This window comes from Mastomys coucha, unplaced genomic scaffold, assembly GCF_008632895.1.
Source record: "Mastomys coucha isolate ucsf_1 unplaced genomic scaffold, UCSF_Mcou_1 pScaffold22, whole genome shotgun sequence".
Classification (NCBI taxonomy): Eukaryota; Metazoa; Chordata; class Mammalia; order Rodentia; family Muridae; genus Mastomys; species Mastomys coucha.
Window position 1 is genome coordinate 194418042 of NW_022196905.1, and position 22984 is coordinate 194441025.

The window sequence follows — 22984 nt, forward strand, 5'->3', positions numbered from 1 at the left end:
AAGCATACCTACATCAATTAAAGCCCATGAATTCACAGCTAAAAGAAAAACTTGTTTTCTTACACTAGTTTTATTATAATTATTATTTTGTGTTATGTCTTTATAAGTAATTCAGTCTTATTAATAGACTACATTGGGCCTCTTTGTCAGGCATCACTTAAATGACTTTAATATTGATTTATTTTCATCTCCCTCCTTCTCAATAGAAGATGGACTCATGAGAGATCAGTAATATATCTTTTATTTAGTTGTGATTCTCGCATCAATAATAGTATGTGGTATTTTGAACATGGTCAAGAAATATCCTTATTATATACCAGGAGTGTTCCATTGAAAATTTCACAACATAACTGTTTATTTCCCATTCCACATCATCCAGTGGGTCATATCACTCTAATGTTATGGCTTGTATATGCTCTGTAATGTGTAATTTTAAAAATAACCCACACTTTCTCCAGCTAGGTGCTGGCAATGGCTGTCTCACTCAGATCCACAGCTAGGTCCAAGTGGCCATCTAGCCCTGGTTCTCATGGCTGAATTGTTAAGCCAACTAGACCATTTTTTTTTTTCCCTGAAAATGCCTAAAGCTCCTGTTAGCGATCCTCAGACCATCCACCCCTATGGCTGGTCTCCAGAATGCCAACAACCACTCAAGTATCACTCAGCTCTCAGCTTCCTCTAGCCCCATGAAAGGAAAACACTAGAGACATATTAATACCAGCAAGATATATATCACCAAATCTCCAACCCCAATATGCCTGTGCAAAGAACACACAACTCAGTTAATATTGTTATAAAATGCATGCCTAGATTGGGCAAATATACCACTACACTTATATTGCCCAGCTATGAAATCCCTAGCTACTTGTGACTCCTCCAGGCAATCTGGGTCTGCTCTATCTTTTTCCTCCATCTTCTTGTCTTTCCATCCACCGACTAGATGCCATTTGTACCTCATACCATATAATTTAATTGTCATAATTTTTTTAATTTATGTCTGAGAGAAGAGGTCTTTTGTTTTGTTTTGTTTTGCTTTGCTTTGCTTTTTTTTTTTTTTATTGGATAGAAAAGGAGAGATATAAGGGGATTTCCCCTAATTGTTTGATTGGCTAATAAACATGATAAGAAATCAATTGTTGAGCCAAGATAAGGAGGATGGTTTCCATGTCCAAGAGAGGAAAAGGAGGACACAAGAGAAAGGAAAAGGCTTTTCAATGAGGCAGTAAAGAGAGATCACATGAAGAATGTAGGCCAGGGAGATGTTATACCCAGTAGTGGCCCCTGCCACCAGAAGAATTCCAACATAGTATAGCTGATAAGTTTAGTACAATAGATTCTGCTCCTAGCAGTTGTGTCATCTGGTTGATTTTAAATATTAAGATTTTCTGATGTTTTCCATTCTCAACAATTCAAGTGAGCAAGTGAGAAGGTGCAGCTGCATGGTAGGCATTGTCAGAGCCTGCCATAGGGGTGGAACTCAAACAGTAGCTCCAGGTATTCTCAGGAGGGACATCTGCTGGAGGCTTAACAAAGCCAGCCAGAGGAACAAGCAGTGGACATGATCTCAGGCCAGGACCATTACAAGGAACAGACAGAGACCAGAGGAACTTGGTGAAGCTAGCCATGGTGGCTGAGTGAGACCACCATTGCCATCACCTAGCTGGAGCAAGCATGGGCTTATTTGAATTTTCACACTAAGATGGTTGACCAAGGAAGTGACACTATTAGAAGGTGTGGCCCTGTTGGAATAGGGGTGGCCTTGTTGGAATAGGTGTGTCACTGGCTGTGGACTTTACAACCCTCATCCTAGCTGCTTGCACTATTCTGCTGGCAGTCTTCAGATGAAGATGTAGGACTTTCAGCTCCTCATGCACTATGCCTATCTGGACACTGCCATGCTCCCACCTTGATGACAATGGACTGAACCTCAGAGCCTATAAAATAGACCCAATTAAATGTCCTTATAAGAGTTTCCCTGGTCGTGGTGTCTGTTCACAGCAGTAAATCCCTAACTGAGACACTCCATCTTGACTTTAGTCTTTAAATCTGAAATAACATGCCTCACACCGTCCACAACCAAACATTTTCTCACAGAGTTCACTCATTTAGCATTATTTTGACAACTAACCAGTAACCATTGACTGTTCCTTCAAATTATTATCCTCAGCTTTCCTACATGGCTGCTATTGATTCTCCCACAATATCAACTAATCTTTTCAGATGCTTGATTTTAGACTTTCTCCAGATTTTAATGTCAGTTCTCCTCTTCTTCCCTTCTGCTCGTGTCTGATTCTGACTCCTTCAGGTTTCATCAGTGAGATATTCCAGTAACTTCTGAGGATGTTTGAAATCTTCTATTTCCAGCTCAGTAGCTCATCATACATTAGTGGCATGGATAACTTTTTTTTAACTTCTGTGCTTCAGTGAAGCTTGATACTCAGTATAGCCCAAACTCCATGCCTTATCCTTTTCTTTATGGTACTTTTTGATATCCCCCTTTCCTCAGATGTTCCAAGACCAGTTACTGGCTTTTCTATACTTACACAATATCTAAACTACAAATTTGGATGATCCTCTTTACTTTTATTTTCTACTACTACTACTTCTATCCTTACTACATTTCTTGTTGAATGTAGTGATCAACACCAAACTGTTGTCAATCATGTCCCCTCTGTTAATCCTGATAATCACCCCTTCCATTCAACCCATACTGAATAGTCTATTTTTTCTTGGTTTTGTTTTTATTATATGTTAGCAGAACCATAATTTTGATCACACAGTATCTTCCCATCTTTGCCTAGTGCAGTGGTTCTCAACATGTGAGTTAGCAAACCTCTATCTCCAAAAATACTTATGATTCACAACAGTAGCAAATTTACAGTTATGAAGTAGCAATAAAAATATAATTTTATGGTTAGGGGTCACCACAAAAACATGAGGAACTAAATTTAAAAAGTCGCTGTGTTAAGAAGGTTGAAAACCATTGCACTAGAGCATATGGTCTAAGACTTCCAATACAACATAGAAAGGGCTTTATTATATCCCACAATGTAACTTTTCTTATTTTCTCCCTCATTTCCTCCTTTTTTCTTCCTCTTCTACTTCCTCTTCTTTTCTTTTTTGCTATTTCTCCTCCTCTTCCTCCTCTTCTTCTTCTTTATTTTGTAGCCCACAATGAACTTGATGTGACTTAATAACTCAGAATAGCCTTCAACTCAAGATCTTCCTGTCTTAGCTTCTCAGATTTTAGAATTACAAGCAGGTGCAGATTTTACAGCATATCTTATTCTCATGGTTGGCATATGAGACATCTCTGAGACATTTTGATATTAAGGATTTGTTATTACTTATTGGGATTTGAGAAACCATTTGGAAGGTCTTAGACTAATGAATGGACTAAACCCTTAATGGGATCATAATATGATGCCATTTTCAGGAAGCATAAGAAATTATACAGTGAGAACTCATTGTGGGTATGCATGGCCCACAGCTTCTTCAGGCTGTCTCTACTCCCTTGCTGTCATAAGGCAAGCAATGTTATTTTCCTCACCCCCCTGTCACCATGAGGTTCTGATTCATCACAAGCAACACCAAGATGGCATGCCAATCATAGACTAGGGACTCTGAAACACTGAACCAAAATCCATATTTTCTCCGTATAAATTATTTTCCTCAGGTTTTTGCCAACCATGTCAAAAACTGGTTAATGCAAACATCAACTGTCTTATATTATCCATCAACCTACCTTTCTTGGGCTTTAACCTCCTCTGTCCTACCATCTGTATCCATCACTACGGCTTTGTTAATATTACATCTCTCACTCAAAGTAACTTGTTATTCTCACTTCCTGCTTGTACAATATAAACAATCTGAAACTATCTTACAACTGTGGTCTTATAATTTGTTATTTACTTCATTTCATTCTTTTTGTTTAAGATATTACCTTAGATTTGAATCCTGGAATAGCATTGCATTTATAACTGTGTGGTTATCCATGAAATGGTATGAAGGCACAAGAAAGTAAAAAGAAATATTCTCAAGGTTTCAGCATAGTTAAATTTTCATAACTATGTTTGCATAGAAGTCACAAATAACAATTCTTTCAGAAATTTTAGTACAATAACCCTTAGAGGAGACAAACAGTTAGTTTCTAAAGAAATAGTGGGGGCCTTAGGGATTCTCAAAATTGCTAAGATAACAAAAAAAAAAGATTGCTAAGATGTTTGTTTTATTTGTCCCCACCTGGAATACTGTTTGAGGAAATTGGTATCATATACATGAAATTTTGATATATATGCTGGTACTAGCTTTATTAAAGCAAATATAAGAATTATATATATTATTTATGCCTAAAATCAAATTCACAGACATATGTTCACAAGTTTTCAAGAAAGTTTTCAAAAGTTCTCAAACTCAGTGTAAAATCCATCCTAAAGATAGCTAGCTATGTCTTAGATGAAGATATCTTGAAGAGATAATACATATGACTGAACTTTACATGTTATGAAGACTAAGTAAAACCAACTTGGAAAATTTAGTTTAATAATTTTATGTTAATATAAATAACTTGTCTTAGATTCTTCAGAGAATGAATTTTAAATAAGAGATGCTGAGAGTATGGGAAAGGTTGGGTCTTTGATAAAAGTGAGAGCAGAGACTATCGCACAGACACTGGAAGGACAATTATGACAATGAACTTGCCTCAGCAGAACCGTCACCATTGTCTGGCCTCTGTGAAGAATCACTGATTTTATCTAGAGACACAGAAACTTCTTGTGGAGTGGAAAAGCTTCCTGTTGCCACTACTTAGCAGATGTCTGATTTCTCGTTAGGGACAGGTTAGAGCCACCATTTCCTCCAAATTCATAATATCACTTTGAACCCAGTTTTTGTCTGCTTCTACACAATATAAGTATCCCTCCCTTCAGAGACAGATGAATCCTGCAGAAGGAGAAGGGGAAAGATTGTATGAAATAGAGGTAATGGAGGACAACAGGAGAACACAGCCTTCTGGATCAACTAAGCAAAGTGCCAGGCATTCTCTAGTGAAGTCTAGGTTCAACATTTTCTAAAACTCTTGTTGTTTGTTTGTTTGTTTGTTTTTTATCATGGCTGCCTTATGTTAATTACAGAGAATAAAGTAATATGAATTTAATAAAACCTTCCTGAAGATGCCATTCTCATGAAATATATACTCAATTTTAACGATGATGGCATTTAAAAAAAAAAACTTTTATTGCACTATGATGAGAAAAGTTACATAATTTCAATTTATCTGAATTTGTTAACATTTGAAAACATATTTTAATTAAATAAAATTGAATCACATTCTTGTTTCCCTTTTGTACCACCGCTCCTCCCAGAGACCCTCCCTTCAATACCTAAAATAAATTTTTTGTCATATTTCTTAAAATTTATAAAATATTATAACAATAAAAATAAGTATTATAAAAGTTGTTTGATATAAAACAACAATCAATTTAACAGTCTTATGTAGATGCTCATCTATAGCAATAGTGAAAATACATTTTTCTCAATATAAATTTTAAATAATTCCAAACATATTAGCTGTATACTTAAAAATAATACATTACTACTAGTATTATCTTAAATGAACATGAATATATAAAGTCTTTTTGTTTGTTATGAATTTAGTAAAGTTTAAAATCTTGGCTCTTACTGTGGTACAAGCCCAAAATAAGAACAAATTTTAGACATTGGGTTTCAATGTAATACGACTGTATTTCAATGACCCTCACATCACCAAAGGATTTTACCTCCATCGTAGCTAAGCTGAGAGTTGATAGTTCTGCTGCACCAAGAAGTGAATTGTAGACTCGATTTTTGGATACAGACTTCCTGCTATGGTCAAAGCTATTTGACTTGAATGAGTGACTTCATTCTCAGCCCACAGAGAACAGGTTACATTCATTTAAGGAATGGTGTAGTTATTAAGATGGTCTATCCATAAAGTCATTCGCCAACTGTTTCAGTGAACAATGGTTCTGCTTGGAGGGTGGCACAGACATTAGGTGAGGGTAAGAATTTGGTTCATTAGCTGTGATAATTTGGAAAAACATTCATCTCAGAGAAAGAGTAACTTATAAAGTCCTCTTCTTCAAACTTAATACAAGAGTTACAAATGTCAAGCAAAGCATTCAGTCTCACTTTGTTGTTCTCTTACAAGCCACCTCCCTAGTTAATCGTCTATGTTTCTTTTGGGTATATAAAAAAATTAGTATTTCTTAACATGAGGAAAAATAGTATTTAAAAATTTGTATTAACTGAATTTGTGTACTCTGGGAAAAAATTAAATTATACTTCTAGCTTGCTTCCTATGCCAAAATAAATTTCCACATGGACCATAAATGCAAATATGTAACAAATTAAAGCTATAAAACTATAGGACAAAATATAAGAGCATAATATTTGGACTGCATTAAAAAAATCATTTTACAAAGAAATCCAAACCTTCTATGATTTAATAGAACATATTGATATATGAAATACTTAACTACAAGAGTACTCCTGACCTGAATAAAATTACAGATAATATGATAAGATAAAAACAGATTAAAGTATATTAAATCTTTTCAGTACATCAATTTCATTTATCCAATATGTAAAGAGATCTGACAAGTCTATCAATAAAATATCTCATTTTTATGTGGTCAAATACATTGAGAGAAAAATATATTTTAAAATATAGGATATTCTCATCTCACTTGATGTTCAGAATGACTTAAATGTTGAAGTATTATCATTTATTTTTGATAATCTTTCATTAAATGGGTGATCTAGATCAACCATTTCCCCAAGTAAAGTTACAGGAACATTGTAGAGGAAGGTTTCAGAACCATTGTAAGAACCAGATGGCAGGGAGGTGAAATGCTGTCCTTGAGGGTACACAGGAACTCAGAGAAGCTGTGGTTACTTGGGCAAAAATGTCAGAAGTAATCATACTAGTACCTACCTACAAATGTATGTAATAATACATGTAAGTGGATATATAAAAATACATATGTAATTTACGTAAAATTTTCTCATCTGAGCTGACAATGCTCCCTTCACATGCTATACACAAACTCAGATACCAACAGAAAAATCCCTTTTTTGGGCCATTGGTCTGGATTGTCCAAGACACTCCAAAAACTTGATTAGCTATTGCTATTGCCTTTAGTTCCTCCCCAGAGTTAGAAGGTAAGTCCCTATTGCTGAAGATAGCATGAACTTAGGGCACAGGAAATAGAAGATGTCAAGCTGGATCTGACCTGAGAGTTTCCTGCAATATTATTGGTCTTCATGTTACCAGAAGGAGCCATAAACGCTCCCAAGGGAGGGAAGCAACCAAAGTCTTACCCATATATAATGCCTGTGAACAATAACAAATAGCATAGCATGCCAACTCTAAAGATGCAGTAGTGGAACACATACCTAGGTAGCAATCTACAGCTTTCTAAATGGATGGGAAACCAATATAACAAAAGGAAAATTGTGTCTGGCACTAGAATCAAAGTCTGTTACCCAGGGCTGGAGACATAATGCATCTTGGAGGAGAACCTACAACTTAAACCATAACTACATTCTAAATATTTGTCCTTCTAACCACAGATAAGTATAGTCCTCACCCCAGTCCCAGCGAGAAAAATTCTCTTTTCCACATCCGGAGACATTACAGAAAACCACAGCCAATCAAAATACAAAGTTGTGGAACCCGATCTCAACTGATATATTTACAACATAACTTTTGCACCTATGGTCCAAAGATCATTTTAGAAAAGGAGGTGGAATGATTGTAAGATCCAGAGAAAGAGGAAACTAGATGTGATAGTGTATCTCCTAAAATGTTAGAAGCCGTAGTCATAGAGTCTCACCAACAAGGCTACCTAAATATGGCCTGAATAAGGATAACATTAATAGATATGCTAACAAGGAAGGCTGAGAGCTCTTGATGCTTTGAATCTAGACAAAGAACTACAGGCACATAAGGAATTTAGAGAAGAAGAAACAAGTTGGTTAGCCAGTATCAAGTGGTTATACCTGAAATCATTTGTACACATGTAACATTATATGGGATATATATTTAATGAATTTATTTTAGTATATTATTTTTATAATATATTATCTTTACTACATTATTTATTAAATTTATTATATGCTATATAATATATAGTAATAATTTTGTTATATTATTTATTTTAATAATTATATAATTTAATTATACACATATATATATTTTTAAAAATGGGGCAATAAATTTGAAAGAGAGCAAGAAGAGAAGTTTGAAGAGATAAAAAGGAAGGAGGAAATTATATAATTCAAATTTTATAATTCAAAAATATATTAAGATTTTCCATCATGAATTGAGAAGGGCTTTTAAGGCTGTGCCTCAAATTGAATCTCTACTGGTATGAGGGTGACTCACTTTTTTTTTTTAGGGTTGTAGCCATTTTTATAGTGCCCAAAATCCAGTGGATGGATTCACATCTATTCAAATATGGACAGTATTAGTTCATCTTAGCATGTTACTAAAGAATGTGGGGATAAAGTTATGAGGGAGACCGATATAAGGGCCCAAAGTGAGTTTGGGGATATATACATATATATGTGAAAGATTCAAAGAGTAAATTTAAAATACTATATGCAAATATTTGCCCAAGGGTGTTAATCTCTAAAGTTATCCATGATCACCTAGTTTTTCTGTGCCATGCAAATGACTGTATCTTGGTACTTACCATGTCATATTCTCTAGAAACATCCACTACAATGGTTAAACATAACTGCATAACTTGGGGCTGGAGAAGGAGAATGCAGATCCATTGGAATTGGAACTAGTTCAAGTTCAGGCTGTTTGGTGTTTCAATTAGAGTTTTTAAAGAGCTCTCTCATTGTTTGAAACCCTCCCTTTCAGCTTTGCTGTCCTGTCTGACTTCCACCTCCCAGTTCCTCATACTTCTTTTGTTCTTTGCTCATTTTACCAAATGGCCTTAACTCCATAACCCATGGATGGTGTATATCCTTTTCTGCCCATTCTTCAAAACTCGAACACAAAATTCTTAACTTTCCTCTGCTTGTTTCTGCCTTCATTTGGTTTCAGAGGAGGCAAGTCTCTTATGTACAAAGAAAACCCTTGCCTTTCTATGCTGGACCTTAGCTCCCACCTTCTACCTCAGCTGCTTCTGCAGTGCTTTTCCCGGCTGCTACGTACACCTTCCTATTTTCCCACTGCTTCTCCAAATCTAGATGTTTTCACCAAGAACAATTTTCCTACCTCTCCTCCAGAGTTCCTTGGAAATTATTATGGTCATAAAAATTGCAGAATTACTTCACCTTGGATTTGATCTTTTAAGCAAAGGCCATAGATGCTGTGAAATAGCAACATCGTACAAGATTTCATCTCTCACTTACACACAACTAAGTAGTATCTAGATTAAAGTGTCCAGGCTAAGGGATACTGTAGCTGTTATACTTAAAATTCCCCCTTGTTCTCTTCCTCCTTCTTCCCTTTTCCCTCCCTTCTTCCCCTTTTTTTGGGATCTTCTACTCCTTTAGTACACACACACATACACAAAGCCTAGCTTCAAATATGTGGCTATCCTCTACCTACTGACAGCATATCACAGGAGAGCACTACTATACATATAGTAGCTGAATTTAAAGGATATTTTTTTCCTTCTCTGGCATTTTACATTTGTAAAAAGGAGGGCTATTGATTTGTTTGACTTAATTTTATAACCAGCCACTTTGCTTATCAGATGTAGAAGTTTTTTGGTAGAGTTTTGGGGGTTGCTTATATATACTATCATAGGATCCATGAATAGTAATACCTTGACTTCTTCTTTTCTAATGTGTGTCCCTTTGATCACCTTTTGTTATTTTTTATTAGATATTTTCTTGATTTATGTTTCAAATTATATCCCTTTTCCTCATTTCCCCTCCAAAAAAAAAATTATTCCTCCCCCTCAACCCTGCTCACCAACCCACCCTGTCCTGCTTCCTAGCCCTGGTATTCCCTTACACTGGGGCATAGAGCCTTCACAGGACCAAAAGCCTCTCCTCCCACTGATGCCCGACTAGACCATCCTCTGCTACATATGCAGCTGGAGCCATGAGTCCTCCCATGTGTATTCTTTGGTTGGTGGTTTACTCCCTGGGAGCTCTGGGGGTACTAGTTAGTTCATATTGTTGTTCCTTCCATGGAGATGCAAACTCCTTTAGCTCCTTGGTCCTTTCTCTAGCTCCTTCATTGGGTATCCCGTGCTCAGTCCAATGAATGGCTGTGAGCATCCCCTCTGTATTTGTCAGGCACTGGAAGAGCCTCTCAGAAGACAGCTATATCAGGCTCCTGTCAGCTAGCACTTGCTGGCATCCACAATATGTCTGGGTTTGGTGATTGAATATGGGAAGGATTCCCAGGTGGGGCAGTCTCTGCTCCTTTTGTCATCTTATTGCTTAGAACTTCAAGTACTATATTTAATACATAGGGCAATAATGCATAGAATTGTCTTGTTCCTGACTTTAGAGGGATTAGTTCACATTTCTCTCACTTTAATTTGATGTTGGTTTTTGGCTTGCTGCATTTTGTTTTTATTATGTTTAGCAATATGCCTTGAATTCCTGATCTCACTAAGACTTTTAACATGAAGGTGTTGGCTACAAGCACCAACGTTAAAGAAAGGGTTCTTCTGGAAATAGGAGTTAGAAATAGATAGGAAGAGATAGAAGGAGATAGGAGAGGGTGGCCACAGAAATACCTACCCACGTGGAAGGGTAAAAATTAGACAGCAGACTTTACTGTTCAGCCACCTTGAATTTAATGATCATCCTTTGTTCCCCCAACAGGTAAAATACCTGGAGCAAAAACCACTCCCCCCAAAATACATCCATGTGATAGTTCAATCAGTGACTTCCTTGTTACTCCATGGGGGTGGAGCTTTCGAATGTAACTAGAACCCGGTTGGAGGCGTGAAGAATAGCAAGAGATGGGCAGAGAGGTGTGGCTATCAGAGGAAGGTCTCAAACCAGGAGGGTTACAAGGGATGTTGGATTTTGTCAAAGGCATTTTTAGCATCTAATAAGATGATTGTGTGATGTTTTCCTTTCAGGTTGTTTATGTAGTGTATTACATTTATAGACTTTTTTCTATTAAACCATCCCTGCACCCCTGAGATGAAGTCAACTTGACCATGGAGAACGATGGTTTTGATGTGTTTTTGGATTAGGTTCGGGAGAACTCTATTGAGTATTTTTATGTCAATGTTCATAAGCAAAATTGGTTTTACGTTCTCCTTCTTTGTTGAGTCTTTGTGTGGTTTAGGTATCAGAGTAACTGTGGCCTCAGAGAATCAATTAAGTTGTGTTCCTTCTGTTTCCTTTCTGTGGAATTGTTTGAGGAGTATTGGTATTAGTTCTTTGAAAGATGGTAATACTCTGAACTAAAACCAGGTGGCATTGCCACAAATAATATAAAATATCTTGGTTTAACTCTAACCAAGAAAATGAAAGATCTATATGACAAGAACTTCGAGCCCTTTAAAAAAGAAATTGAAGAAGATATTCAAAGATCGAAAGATTTCCTATGCTCATGGATCAATAGGATTAACATAGTGAAAATGTGCAATTTACCATGAAAGATCTACTGATTTAATGCAATCCTCATCAAAGTTCCAATACAATTTTTCTACAGATGTTTAAAGAGAAATTCTTAACTTCATATGGAAAAGGAAAACAAACAAACAAACAAAACAAAATAAAAAACAGTATAGCCAAAATAATACTGAATAATTAATAAACTTCTGAAGGAATCACCATTCCTGACCACAAGCTGTACTACAGGGCAATAGTGATTAAAAAAAAAACAAACAAACTGCATGGTATTGGTATAGAAACAAAAAAGTTGATAAATGGAGTAGAATCAAAGATCCATACACCTATAGACACCTGATTTTGACAAAGAAGCCAAAACCACACAATGAAAAAAAAAGTGTCTTCAATAAATGGTATGAATGCATGTAGAAATATGCAAATAGATAAATATTTATCACCCTGCACAATACTTTAGACCAAGAGGATCAAAGACCTCAACATAAATCCAGATATAATGAATGTAATAAAAGAAAAAGTAGGAAATAGTCTGAACACATTAGTATGGGAGAAAATTTCCTGAACACAATGGTTCAGGCTCTAACATCAACAATTGATAAATTATACACCTCATGAAACTAAAAAGTTTCTGTAACAGAGAACTCTGTCAATAGGACAAAAATGGCAGCATAGAGATGGAAAAAGATATTTACCAACCCTGCATCCAAGAAAGGCCTAATATCCAAAATATATAGAGAACTCAAGAAGTTAGGCACCAACAAACCAAATAACCTAATTTAAAAATAATGTACAGAATACAGAGAATTCTGAACTGAGGAATCTCAAAAGGCTGAAAACAGTTAAAGAGATGTTTGACATCCTTAGTTATCAGGGAAACACAAATCAAAAATGACCCTGAGATTCTACCTTACACCTGTCAGAATGGCTATTATCCAAAACTCAAGAGACAGCACATGTTGCTGAAAATGTGGAGAAAGGAAAATGCTTCTCCATTGCTAGTAGGTTTGCAAAACCAGTCTGGAAATCAATCTGGCAGTTTGTCAGAAATTGAAAATAGTTTTATCTAAAGATACTGCTATACCAGTCCTGGGCATATACCCAACAGAAGCTCCACTATACTCCAAGAACACATGATCCACTAAGTTCATAGCAGCTTTATTTGTATTGGCCAGGAACGGGAAACAACCCAGACATCCCTCAACCAAAGAATGAATACAGAAAATTTGGTCCATTTACACACTGGAATGCTATTCAGCTATTAAAAATAAGGATATCCTAAATTTTGCAAGCAAATGGGTGGAACTAGAAAATGTCATCTTGAGTAAGGTAACCACCACCCAAAAGGGCATGCATGGTATATACTCACTGGTAAGTGGATATTAACCACAAAGTACAGAATACCTATGATGGGATGTAAATATTAATTAAATATTTAAATAAGTTTTAATTAAAATTTACTTTTTCTTTGATCCTTCTCCCCTTTGCACCTACTCTAACTCTCTTTCTCTCTTCAGTCAATCTTTTTGGGGAAAGAAAAGACCAATATCCATTTTTCTCTTTTGTTTTTATACCTCAAACATTTAAGGCAATCTAACTTCACTCTACATTATGCCATTGAAACCAAAATCAGAGATGAATCAATGCTGACAATTACTGAGAAAATCTCTGCAATATCCAAATCCCCTCTCTCTGGCACAAACTATTTATCTTCAAGACCATGATGTCTCTCTTTCTATGCACTTGACCTTCGTAGACCTCAGAATAAGAACTTATTATTCTCCTTATTTAGAAGCTTGCATTTTTCCTGTTTTGTTTGTTTGTAATTGTGTATTCCATTGTAATTGTAGCTCAGGTTTGTCTCAAACTCATGATCCTCACACTCTTTCCTCAGTTTTTCAAGGTTTGAATTTCAATCAGGTGTCATCACATTGAACCTATATTTTGTATTTTTGAGATAATGTTGTATTTTATACTCTGAGTCTTATAGTATAGCTTTTTCTTCAACGAGTACATTCCCTTTAAGGATGACTGTATATACCACCTAAAGATTGCTGATGAATGAAAATTACTTAAAGCAAGGGAGAGCTGTAAGATGCAAAACTACTGCAGTTACTTATCTGTCAGGACTCTTTTGGTATATCTTGAAAGCAATTCAGAATTTATGCATGAAAACTAAACTTTCAGTTAGCTGGTGTTTCACATACTCTGGAGAAAGAGGCAGGCAGATATCTTTTAGTTCTAGGTCAGGTTGGCCTGCATAGTAACTTCAAGGCCAGCTAGACCTATATGGTGAGATTCCATCTCTCTCTGTGTCTCTCTTTCTGTCTCTCTCTCTCTGTCTCTGTCTCTCTCTCTCTCATTCTCTTTCTCTTTCCATATATATGTATATATACAAATATATGTAATTACAATATATATATTTTACATATATATAAATTTAGGATATATATTTATAATTTGGATATGCACACATATATGAAGAAGAGATAAAATAAATTCATATTTTACACTTGTTAAGAAAATTAAAATGGCACCTGAACATATTTCAAACATCATTACTCATCCATTTTTCTCAACCCCCAAGCCATGTGGCTGGGAAAGCCCAATGGTTTGCTCCAATATTAAATTTACACCATCAACTTTTCAAGTACTCCAATTGTACCCAAACATGGCACTGCTGGTGCCAAATCCTAAGTTCCTATCCATCATCCCTAACTTTGAAAATTCAGTAACTGCCTATGGATCACCCTACCTCTTGCTTCTCTATAAATTCTATAAGCACTTCATGATTCTTCATTCACTGGCTTAGAGACTTGGAGTTTCTTTACAAACTACAGAAAGTTTAAACAATGGGACTGTTCCCAAGCTCTAAGCCTTATAGATTTTTTCTTTGCTCTCTCGGCTTCATATCTCATTAATGTAGACTATGTCCCCCAGCAAGTTGTTGCATATGTCCTTGGCTCTGATATATTTAACACTGATGAGCAAATCAACTGTTATATTCTGTCTATGAAACTTACATTTTCCTTTCAAGATTCAGGTAGATGTCTCTCTGGAAAACATTTATTGACATATTTAAAGAATTATTCTTCTTTCTCTTTGCTTTGCTGCTTTGTATTTGTCAGATGATACATTTGCAAAATGCATGGACAGTTCTCCTACTTAGTCATGACTTATTTAGTAAGGATCTTCTCTAAGTGATCAATGATGCAGCCCCAGAATCTGGGATATGTCTTGGGAACTGATACTCAGTGAATGTTTGCTTAAAAAAATGAAAGAAGAGTTAGATAAAGGCTCCATAAAGCCTTTATTAACCAGCTATACAACCCTGTTTGAAGCTTTTAACAGCATGCAAGACATTTATGAAATATCTGTATAGACAGAGGATCATACAAAACTAACTAGTGGGATATCCTATTAGTCATTTTCTGTTGCTAATAACATGACACTATTGACTTGGTAAGTTTTTATGAAAAGAGGTTTATTTTGGCTCCTTTAGAGGTCTAAGTTCCAAGGTCCACATCTTGTAATGTCTTTTTCCTAGCAGAATCCTTGGGAGATACAGGACATTAATTAGCAAGAGACGAAGAATGTACATGTGAGCCTTGGCTAGTCATTTATGCCCTTTATATAAAGCTACCAGGATTCATTTACTGAGTACTGCTCTAGTAACCTTATTTAATCCTAATCACCTCCTAAAGGCCCATTTTTTAAACCAGAAATTCATTTCTTCTCTTACTACCTTCTAATAAGGATTCACTTAATACAACAAGATGTGGGAGAGACATGCAAATTATATCTAAGCAGTGGCTAAACATGGCTTCAGGTAAATATGAAGCTAAAAACAAACCTATATTATTGTGTGTTATACAGTAATATGTGAAATTTTGTTATCAAAACCACCCATAAAGTTTTCAATCTTAGTGTTTCGTCAAACAGTTATTTTCCTTTCTTAATTTTAAAATTGAAACATCTCAGTAGGTAATGTTATGTTCCACCAAGCCTGATGATGAAAGTTTGATTTACAGGACATATATAACTTTTGCAATTTGTCTTCTGATCACCACATATGTATGCCCTATGGCATTTACCTCCTCCCACACATACATACATACATATATACATACATACATACATACATACATACATACATGCAGATGATAGACATGTAACAAAATTATAAAATTAAAAATAAAAAACACATTTTTGATATTTTCCTGGTAAGTTGATATAAATAGTCAAATAAAAAACTATGGTAAGCACAGTTATGTAGTATATATATCTTTTCTTATCTACTGGAGATGCAGAAAACTTCATTATAAAATCTCTGAGAAAATTTTATGTCAAGGACATCTGCTTACATTCCTGAATTACTATCCAAACACCCATTTAATCATGGAACATTTATTCATGTTTTTTCTATAAGAGCTTATAGAACTCCCAATCTAAGATCCAAGGTTTGAAAAACTGTCAGAAGAAGGAGGAGCAACTAGCCTTCACTCCACCTCACACATACCACCTTGTTCTACTGGCTCACAGATGGGAGGAGACTGTGAATATGGGATAAGGATTTGCATATTCACTTCAAAGTTCCAAGTAAATCTCACTTTAAAATAGTGTCACCTTAATTTCTTTCAAATTGTCTATTACTTTGAAACTAATGGGACTACTCCCTACAGTTAGTTCTTAAATATAGGAAACCACTTTCCTATATACAGTTCCATATATGTATGTGTGTATGTGTGTGTGTGGATGTGTGTGTGAATCTGGGTGCAAAGAGATAAAGTTATAAAAGTTTTTTTCTGAAAGTGGATAGAAACTAAAAAGCTCAAAACCCCCTTTCTTTCTAGTTAGGTAGTATAACAAAAGGTTCCTCTATTTCATCAAAAATTTATGGTATATCTCCAAAGAACCACAGCTCTGAAATGAATTTACAAAGCACTTAACTTGGTTGCTTGCTTTTGCTTAGGAAAGCTAAAGACCCAAAGAAGATATGCAAAATCAGATATTACAAGAACAATTAGGCTGAAAACAAAAGGCTTACGACTTCTAATTTTCTACTACCTTCATACTTCCTTTCTGGATAATGAATTTAAGTCCAGGAACAATACTCAGGGCTAAAATCAAGCATAGTACATGTTGATATTACCTGATACACATTCAGTTCCATGTTGATTACAAGATGCTGTTATATTCATCACCACAGTTGACAGTCACATCAGCCTTGTGAGGTGAATTGGGCCTCCCCTGCCTCCTTCATGGCCGAGATTTACTGCCTAAACTTAAGTAAATGTTCTCTGTTTCTGTAAGTAGACATCGTAATGAATTTAGGGTAGCTTGGTTATACTTTCTGGATATAAATCCAGGAATATTTTAATGACACCGAAGATAAGGTTGATACACTTTAGTGAGAGATTTGGTGCTGAGAAAATTGCGACTAACCGGACTCTATGCTCAACTCTCTGATGTTGGTGATAATGATGATGATGCTTCATTGCTGCAGAAGGTGGCTGAAATTTTAATTTCTTAATCATGACCTGAGCAAGTGTCAAGGGACATGCTAGCATGGATGGTGAAAAACTCAAGTGGCCGCAATCCCAGACAAAAAACTACAGGCAACTGAGGAAAAAAAAGTAGTCTTCCCCAGGGAAGAGTATCCCAATTGGTTGTCGAGTACCAAATAGCAAATGGTCAGCCCTGAAAACATGTGCCTGTGTGTGTGCGTATACATGCATGGATACACACACACACACACATATACCCAGACAGGCAGACACACAGACAGGTAGATAGATAGATGTATATATAAAATATTACACAATACATATATATATATGACATTACACAGGCTAAGAAGAGTTTATGCACCTATGTATTTATGTAACAAAACTTAAAGAAAAGGGAGCCACGGATTTGAAAGAGAATGGAGGTACAGAGGGGAGAGTTTGGGCAGAGGAAACAGAAGGGCAGATGATGTAATATTTTATGATCTCAAAACATTTTAAAAGGTAATTAAAAAGTACTCATTTCTAGGGATTGTAAGAGTTTAATTGAATCTCTTCTGGCAAACAGTCTGGTGTAGGAGGAATGCTCCTGAAACCACTCTTCCAAAGACCAAAGAAAACAAGATGGAAGTTAAAGTGGAGCCGCTTTCCAAACAAGTCCCTTCAGCTGGAACTGAGACCGCCAAATGACCAGGGCTTCACGGCAGATTAGAAAACATTCTCCTTGCAAACATCACTCCCAGATCAGGAAAAACCAGGTCACTCCTGTGTAAACACTTTGCACCGCTCTGTAAACAGATGAAAATATTTAATGAGTTCCATGTAAACAGAACAACGGCAAAAGAAAGCAGCCTCGTTCTCAGACTGGACTTGGTGGATAAGCGGAGACACATCATTCACAGATTGTGTTTCGCATTAGACTGCCCCCACTTAAGCTAGTGCTGTTTTCTAAAGTTTGGCTCATTTGCTGAGAAGCTAAGGAAAGCATAACAAGGAACCTGGGGAGGCCCGTAGCAGACTCTAGAAACTTATCTGTAACCTCTACTTCTGCTGACAGTATTTTAGAAGGAAACAACTATATTAATATCATAATTTTACTAGGAGTTGAACAGGGTGGACATGAAGATAACAGATGGCTAAGAGTTCAACAGACATTTGAAATAATAGGGTGGAAGTAGGAAATCAAAGACTGAACATGAGTTGACACACCACGTATTGGGATCAAGAAACGTGATTTAAAATGCATCTGGTGTATTTTGGCTAAGTACTCAATTCTCTCCCACTCTTTCCTAGTCTCCCACCCCATTCCTCCTAGCATCTCCCCCCCTTTAAGCCTTTGTACTTAATAGATGGGAAAAAGAAAGGAGAAATTGAACATTGAAGGTTGACTTTTAATCTCTGTGGTGTTTAAGGAAAGCAGCTGGCTGGATTTCCTTTCATTGTGGCTGTCCTATAAGGCCTTGTTCACATACACCACTGTTACTGAATATTTAGTGATTCCTTTCATAGATTGTTTCCCTACTATGCACCGAATGGTGAAATAACTAAAAGACTGGGCAGGCTCTCCTACAGTACGTGTATATATCCAAATAGTTTTTAATTCAGGATGCATTATTTTATTAATAGCTATTTTATTTAATCTTCCTTATTTAACAGCAAGTAGTAGAAACAGGTAGATAAAATCCATATTGCTAGAGCATTCATGTGCACCTATAAATATATGGCCACTGTTATAAAATCTGGCAGTTTTCCAGATTGTAGATCCAATGATTTCTCTCCTATCTCAAGGTCTCCTAGCTCTATCGTCAGCTACAGTAAGTGGTGATGAGTTCCATGAGAGCTGCTGTCATTTTTTCTGGACATGACTCAACCATCCTTAATCCATAGCACTTCATACCACTCTCCCAACTTCCTTTATAGCACCTTCTCTACCTGGGTAACACAGGAATATGCATGACTTTTGTATTCCTGAAAACATAACTCAAATATTAATATCTGTGAGTCACTCCTTGAAAAGTCCAGATGTTTTCAAGTCCTTGGAAACTATAGAAAAGGGCTATTTTCTTTCATCCTTTGAACTGGCAGTGTTCTGAAATGCTTTATAAAGATTCTCATAAAGTCATGGAGAAATCAAACATTTGTCATAGGCACATGCAGACGGTCATTTTGATAACATTTCTTGTGTTGAAATTATCTTCTTCCCAGTTCCATTTCAATTAGCCCTCACTTCTGCTTCCTAGGAACATGCTTTCCATACACATGAACACTTGTGGTTTTTTTGGGAAGCCCATGAAAGCCAGAAACAACTGAAAGTGGCCTTTGATACTTGAATTATTAAATTATGTTCTATTTAAATTATTTTTGCAAATATTTTTTGGTGATTCTTTCTTTAGATTTAATTTTAGAGATCCAGTGACTATTTCACATAAAGATAATAAATATATTTTTTCACATCTTCACATTTAGTTGGTAGGTTTTAGTTATATGAAGGTATATCCAAATACTGAAAAGAATAAAGGGAAGGAAGAAGAAAGTAATACAGGAACACACTCCTTGGAAGAATTTGAGAACCTAGAAACAATTTCCTGTAACTGTTTTATTTTTTTCAATAAAGAACAGCAAGGCATTACTTGTAAGTGTGTTCAGTTGGTTTCATTTAGATATTCCTGTCTCTTTTCCTAATTCCTGCTACTCCTGGCCGATGTATTAGATACTGCAGTACTTAGGAATTGAAAAAGATTAGAGTTAGCTAATCTGTGATTATATATACACTGAAGAAAATTGCAAGTGGAATATGCTTAAGGGAAATGCTAATGAAAATGTACCACTTTACCCTTGGGTTTTTCTGAATGCATAAGGGCAAAGTACAATATACATCCTTAAAGTCCTGTTTTTTTTTCATGAAATCATTGAATATCTACTTCATTGTCTTAGAAGATATTGCTTGTGTAAACATTATTACCTTCCAAGTTTCATTATAGCTCTTCTCTCTCTTCTGCTCCCTAGGAACATTGCATATACATGTGAGCAAAAAACTCTAAACATACACACACACACACACACACACACACAAACACACAATATTAAAATGCTACAAGGATTTTACTTGTTCGTTTCCAGATGAAATATGTTTCAATGTCTTGACGTACATATTGAACTGACCATACTTATATCTGTGAAAGACACAATGACTGCCTTCCCACAAATGACCCACAAGGAGATTAACCAACATCCATATATTTTAATAATTTATAGGAAGAATATAATCATGTATTACTTAAGAATCTTAAAAGAAAGTTTAGAAGAGTTATATTGCCTTTGTTTATATGAAAAGGCAGGGCAAAAGACTGCCTTTTATATTAATATTAATAGACTCTGATCTTTGTATTCAAACATTAACCATCAAAAACACCATTGCCTTGACTCCTGTTTATGTACCTGTTGTCTCTAACTTCCATAATTGCCTTTCTACATCTGACGTTTACCTTCTGGGATTGCTAATTTGTGAATTCTTCTTTGTGTGCTTTCTTTCCTTTTGTTTCCTGTTCAGATTCGCCATTTGAAATAGTCTTGGGTAATCGGAAAGCAGAAGAAACTAGTAAATTTCCAAGTGAAAGTTCCTGCCAGAGTGTCCATGGCTAATAATTGATTCTTGTTAGAGGGACTGGCTTAGAGACACTGGCAAATTCCTTGTCCTTTTACATCTCTCTACCCTTTTGTCTCCCTTGGCATTTTTCTCTCATGTTCTCTTGGAGTCTTTATAAATCTTCTGTATTCAATCCTCTGTTATTTGAATTATTTAGCATGGTTTTATTTTCCTACGTGCATACTGTCAGATGCATTAATTTTCACTCTAACAATGTCCAAGGTCATTGTTGGTTCAGAAGTAGTCACTCAAAAACATTTATGTTTTTCCCAATATCAAGCCTTGCCTTAGTTAAGGAGCCATGTACCCTCGATTCACTCAGTATACCTTATACATAATTAATGATGTTTATTTGAACATAGACGATTTTTACCTTGGTCTCACATTTGAAAATGCCTGATTTATAAATGATGTGAACACGTCAATGTAATAGCAAAACATCAAGATATCTGGTAGAAGTTTAGGTTCACCTATCAGATACTTTACATCCAGGAGGCAAATCATCTAAGCATTTGAAACATATAGATGATTGACTACCAGTTTTCAAGAAGCTTTACATTATGTAGCCAAAGCTTCAGGAGCCATTCAGACAACTGCAACCATTTTTAACACCCATGCTTTTAGCACATGAAAGCAAAGTGCCCGAAATGCAGCATCATATTCTTATCATATAGATCTCCATGGCACTCATCCCAATATTGTGCTTTTAAGAAGGACATTGATGAGTCCTCTGTGGCTTCAGAGAGAAGAGGTCAGCAGTGAGTGTTGTCAGAATCACATGGTACCCTGGGTAGACAAATAAAGGATGCTCAGGACACACGCATTAATATGCCACAGTTAATATATCTGCACAGTTTGTTTTCTCAGCAGTATTTTGCTTTCAAGGGACTAAAATATGTATTTGGCTTTACAAGTGTGGCATGATTGATGCTTTACTAGGAGAGCCCTTTCATAACAGAACAGATGTCTCCTGACAAGAAAGTTATTGGTAAAAGCAAACTGTATTATTGTAATAATGCTAAGATTAAGACTTAAGAGGAAGAGAGGATGGGGGGAGGGTGGTGGGAAAAAGAAAATCCAGTCTGAGCCTGAGAATAAGGCAGAAATGGCTCTGATCTACATCTTCAACTTATGGTATTGATTTACTTGGTGATATATGAAGACAGCACAGAGATCTCAGAAGGCTAACATGAAAGCATTCAGAAGCCATTCTGTGCATCTCCTCTCTTCAATATGTTAATCATAAGTATGTCTAGATGTGAAAATGTTCTTAAAATTGGCATACCAAATATCATTATGAATAATTAAAGGTGATATTTCCATTATTCCTTCATTGCAAGACCACAGAAGCAAGCAATTTATGGTATAGTCAATCACTTCCAATTTTGTTCTGTTGTTAGACTTCCTTTTTCATTACTGTTGACTTGCTTGGTAGAAGAAGGTGGATATTTCTGGGTACTCATTTCCTGTCATATATAGAAAGCACTGTTTTGTAGTGAGTACTCTGCCCCACTACATCTTACGATCTTTCTTTCCACCTACTCTTCTAGAGCTTTAGGTATAGGGGCTGTGTTGGAGATTTAAGGTATGGGGTTGGGCACTCCATAGTCAGTGATATTTTAACTAATTGTAGGTTTCCGTGATGGTCTCCACTACCTGCAAAGAGACTTCGCTGGTGATGGGAAACAGCTAGACATAGTTACCAAAACAAAACCAGCACTTTGATACCACTTAAGAAGCTATGTGGACAGGGGAACCTTACAAGGGCCAACACTTAGATGAAAAAATATAAGTAATTAATTGCTTCTGAAAGAAGGAGATTCTGATTTTTTGAGACACAGGCTCATTGATAAGTTATCAAATCCAAGTGATCAGCCCTAAAAAAAATGAGCATCATTGAATTGACTTATTACATTGTATATATGTATATGTATGTGTATATATATATATGCATATATCAGCGTGTTAATATATGTATATATACATATATATATATATATATAAATGATAAATAAAGAAAATGTCATTAATTTAAGAGAAAATATGGGAACACAAGAAGAGTTGAAGAGGAAATTAAGTGATGAATATGATTTAAATACAGTTCTCAAAAATTAAATTAACAGCCATTCCCATAACACCCAAAGGAAGCTCCACTCCCAGGTACTCTGACACACCCAGGATCAGAGGTGAGCAGGAACGAACATCTGTACTAACATCAGGAGTAACTGGG